Genomic DNA, 5,018 nt, shown 5'->3' with positions numbered 1-5,018 from the left:
CTGAATGTCTGTGAGCCCACTCAAGCAAGCACTCCAGAGACATTAGGAAGGTGTTCCCCCGAATGGGAGCTAACTGCCTGTTTGCCTGAGTGAAGGTCTTCCTTGGGAGAGAGGTGGACTGCCATTACAAGCCAGTCTTTGAGAAGAAATCCTAGTTTATGTGCAAGAGCAACCATCAGACACTCAGAAGAGGCCAGGAAACTCCATTCAACAGCCTACATACACCTTGGTATCTTGGAAAAAATGCCTCTGGCTTTCTCTGAGAGCTACAACAAGTCATTACCCATTTAGGAGGACACTGTAGATTTAGTGCTCTGCCCTGGAGGTGAGAGGCTTCCTCAGTTTGGAGGACAGGAGCCTATTGTGGTTGAAGAGGCCAAGCAGCAGGTCCTGGTCTCTGCTCAGACAGTATGTTTCTTTGGGTCCCTGTGTGGACAACTTCCCCCTCCCAGGATATGTTTCTTACCTTTACAGTGAAGAGGCCAGCGACTCTCTAAGGCCCCCTAAGCTTTGAGGTTTCTACAATCTCATCCCAAGAGCCATACACACTCCCTGGTGCATAAACCACCGTGCCTGGGTTTGAATCACCTTCTGTCAGGGAGGCTCTTCCTGCCTGCTCCCTACTGGTTCTGAGCTTTGTTTCCTCTGGCCAAGTCCTGTGTCTTGATAAGGATATTGATTGTCCCCAAAAATGCCTGCACTGGAAACAGACATTTCCCCAGCTCAAAGACTCTGCTCTTGAGCCCATGCTTGAGGAGACAACAGCTTCCAGGAAGCATGTTGGTGAGTCATCATGGGACAGGCTGGCTACTTGCCATTTGCCTGGGAGGGTGAAAGCAGGGGGATAGAATCCAAGGTCATCCTCAAACACGTAACAAGTTTGTGGCAGCCTAGGATATATGAGAAGCTGTCTCAAAATCAATAACATTTGAAACCCACCTCAGGAGCCTCTAGAGAGGAGAAAAGAGCATGCGTGCACGCACACACACACCGCGCAAACACACACACACACACACACACACACACACACGGGGCAGGGCAGGGAGAGAGAGAGGGAGGGAGCAGGTCATAAACATATCAGATACTAATACCAGATGCCAAAGCTGGAACTGTAGCTTGACTCTGGCAGTTTCATTTATTCATCAGGGACTATGTTGCTGGGAAGTGCACAGTGAGCAAGAGGCCCTCAGTGGGTCTTCCTGGAGCTTGCTGCCCAGCTAGTGAAAAGCATGCAAACTCAGTTCCTCCCAGGCTGAAGAAAGGCACCAGGCAGTGAGAACCCAGAAGAGCCCATCTCAGGCCTCTGAGACAACACTGTGCTGTGGACACTATCCAGGATGTGCCTGTCTCTTGATTCATCAGTTCTAAATTCTCAGGAAATTAACCCTGGGGAGTAATTGGTGTCCCCTATTCAGTTCAGACAAGAGAAGCCAAGGATGTGAGTGATCTTCAAAGACTGCACTTGTCCAAGGAACAGGTTTGGACCCTCTAAGATTAATCTTGAGGCTTGGGTGGCTTTTGTAAACAGAAGTAACATATCTTCTCTCTCCTCTTTTTTCTTACTCTCTTCTCTCCTCTTCTTCCTCTCCCCTTTCCTCCCCTCCTCTCTTCCCTTCCCTTCCCTTCCCTCCCCTTCCCTCCTCTTCTCTTTGTGCTGCTGGGTACACTCTAGGGTTTTCTGTATGCTAGTCCAGTGCCCCACCAATGGCTGTACTCCCATCCTAGAAGTTGCTTGTGACCTCGATGCTGCCGCCACCGCTGCCACCACGCCACTGCCGCCACCACCACCACCACCACCACCATCACCACCCTGCTACCTTTAGTGATATGAAATGTGGAGTTAGGAGCCTGAATACATGGCAGAAGTTCAGTGAGTGATTTGATAGTTGGGCCCAGAATTTTGTCTTCCTCAAGCCTGTATCTGTGATTTAGGTTTCCTTGGACTTGACAATTAAAATACCAGTGCTCAGGACCTGTGTCTGTTTTGCCCCTCCCTGGGCCCTTTACCCAAGCGTATAACAGAAAGCTTGTCTTGCAGATTCTGTTTTCACTAAGCCCTGTGTCACAAAGATGTTTTACTGAATCTTTCGCTGAAAACCTCAAGAACTGTCTCCTTTCAACTGCCTGGTCAGTGCCATTACTCACTCTCTGAGTCTTTTTTGCCAGACTGGTTTGTAAATACCTGGATGTTGGGACATTATATTTTCTAAGGATAAGGTTTTATCTGCCCTTTCCTCATCCACCCCAATACCTTACTTTGCTGCTTACCCTAGGAAAACAAAACCTCAGGCTCTACATCAGCTGAAGTTGCAGCCCTGTGCTAAGAGGTCTGGCTTAATGCCAATGGAGTTCCCAGACTACTCTTTGCATTCATTCTATTTACCTCTTATTGAAGATGGATACTGTGAGCTCCACAGGAGGAGGCCATTTGTACCAAGTTCCATAGAAATCTATTGCAGAAATCAAGCTCAAGCTTCTTCAAGAAAATAAAATAAAACTGTATAAATAGAGAGACTGGATGTTCCAGCTTATGGCTCTTAGCCAGTTTTAATTGTTAAAATTAAATTTTCCTCTCAAAATTGGCAGGATTTAAATGATAAAGTATGTGTGTTCCTCCTACTCCTGTACCTTCTACCTCCATCCTGTGATGTGACAATTTCTCCTGTTGTTTTTTTTTTCCACAGTGGAAATGTAAAGCATGAAGGGTTATGTTATTTGCCTAAAGGGACATAGAGAGCGGTGAAGGTAGCCTTTAGGTTTAGCAGAGCTTCAGCTGCGTAGTCACAGCATTCTTTAGTGTCCCCAAACCCATCTCTCACCAGAGAGGCTAAGGTAACGCAGTGAGCAGTTTGCATGGCCTTTAATTGTGTCCTCTCAGTGATAGCACTTTCCTGAGCTTGGCAGGCAATGCAGATAGCAAGCAGCCCGGGAGAAAAGGACAGAGGGATTCTTTTCCTAGGCCTCATAGTCAAGAGTGTTTTTTGTTGTTGTTGTTGTTGTTGTTTTGTGTGTGTGTGGTAGCTGTGGATAATAGCACAAGTCAGTAGAGTGGCTGAGTTGGAAGACGAGGCAGCTATAGCCCTTGAGTAAGTAGATACACAAGCAAGATTCAGTGCTGCTGCTTGATACCTACCTGGTATTCCCTGATACCCAGCCATCTGGTACCTACCTGTGCTCTGAAGCAGCTCGGCTTCGATCTCCAGAACACCCACGTTTGTAAACTCGACTCTTCCTAACTAGCCTGGTATTACTGACTGCAGAACTTTATCCAGACTCAAATGCAAAGTTCATCTTTTATGCAATTTTTTTTCTGAAAGAGTTTTTTGTTGCTCTAGAGCCCAGCTCTTCCAAAAAACATGGCATTCCACATTCTGTTCTTCTTTGCCTGGGCGCTTGTTGATTCCCTCCATTTCCACCATCCTGGTCCCTGGGGAAAGCCATCCACCCATATAGAAGGCAGCAGCCTGGAGTGAGAGCTGGGAAGGTTGACCATTTCTAATATTTGCTGCTCCACTCCAACCGGACAGGCAGACACTCTAGGAGAACTAAACAACCCCATAAGCCCACTGCAGGAAAGGATTGTGGAGCACTCCCAAGTACCTGAGGCTCAGACCTTGGTGACTTCAAAATGTTCTCTCAAATCTTGTCTCCCCTCCAAAGGGTGAAGAAAACATTTGGTTCCAGGAAACACTTGGGGACCTGTTTTCATGTACTATCTGGGGTGCAGATACGGATTTAAAATCTTGCTGTCTTTCTCAGCTTGCTTTCTGACCCCCTACAACCAGAGTCCTGTATCATTCTAATAGTGTAAGGCTTTGTGCAGTAGCAAAGAAATATGTCACTATGGCACTAAAGAATGGATGACTTTGGGGAATGTGCTTTTAGGTCCCTGAGCCTTAGTCTCTTCATGATGTATAAACCTAGGTTGATCTGAATGAGCTCGAAATGTCATTAATTCCAAATCTCACTCACAGAATTCAGTCATATTTCTGCCCCCATGACAGGTCCTTAGACTGGTTTTCCTCTTCCTAAAAATTGTTGCCACCAGTTTTGTTGGTGTAGTTTCTATACACAATGATGTCTTGAGTTTTTGTCCAGCCTCACATTTTCTGTGTTGAAATTGAATTTCTCTTGTAAGGCAGCAAGAGGATAGCAAGTTAACCCAGTATGGTGTTTAGAAGTGGGACATTTGGTAAGAGATTAAGATTAGATAAAGTCATCAGGACTGAGTCCTCACAACCGAATCCCTGTATCTCTATAGAAAGAGGCAAATCAGAGGAGACAAGCATGCACACTCCTTAGCTCTTGCGATGTGATGCCTCATATCACCTCGGGACTGCTAACTAGAAGACCATCCCCAGAAGCCAAAACAATGAGGCCTGCCTGTCCTTATATTTTTAAACCTCTGGAACTGGGAAGAAGGAAGTCAAGCACAGTCATTAGATAAAACGCTTTTAGCATTCTACTCGGACCTTGTATAGGATATCTAGTGTCTAAAGATCTAAATACTGAAGCTCAAGAGGTGGCTGAAAGGGGTTAAGATCACTGGATGCTCTCTTTCAGAAGACTCAAGTTTGATTCTCAGAACCCACATGGCAGCCCACAACTGTTTGTAACTCCAGTTCCAGAGGATCCAATTATGTCTTTTGGCCTTGGTGGATACCAGGCAACTAAGTAGTAAACAGACTACATTAAAAAAAAAAAAAACACTCATACACATAAAATAGAGTCAAGTAAAATTAAATAAAGGTCTAAGTCTTGGAAACTGCATAGTGGTACACACCTTTAATCCCAGTACTCAGAAGGCAGAGGCAGGTCTGTGAGTTCAAGGCCAACTTGGTCTTCACAGTGAATACTAAGACAACCAGGACTATGTAGAGAGAACCTGTCTCAATAATAGAAAACAAAAACTTAAATCTTTTCCTAATGTCATTCACAGTTTTGTGCACTCAGAATCCCAAAATCTGAGAGGCTGAGATGGGATTTAGATCATCTTGGGCTACATAGTAAGAACTAGT

The 5,018-nt window shown here is 45.4% G+C and overlaps 1 protein-coding gene and 1 pseudogene across 1 annotated transcript in view; both read left to right on the top strand.

Annotated features, from left to right (window-relative positions):
- The window catches only part of LOC116090834, a 20,657-nt pseudogene extending 18,834 nt beyond the window's left edge, over window positions 1-1,823 (top strand).
- Window positions 1-5,018, top strand: part of Slc16a2 (solute carrier family 16 member 2) — a 123,768-nt gene that overhangs the window by 80,282 nt on the left and 38,468 nt on the right. The window lies entirely within an intron of this gene.

The sequence above is a fragment of the Mastomys coucha genome, chromosome X (genome assembly GCF_008632895.1).
Source record: "Mastomys coucha isolate ucsf_1 chromosome X, UCSF_Mcou_1, whole genome shotgun sequence".
Lineage (NCBI taxonomy): Eukaryota > Metazoa > Chordata > Mammalia > Rodentia > Muridae > Mastomys > Mastomys coucha.
The sequence above is the reverse complement of the archived record's forward strand: the minus strand, read 5'-3'. Positions and strand labels throughout refer to the sequence as shown.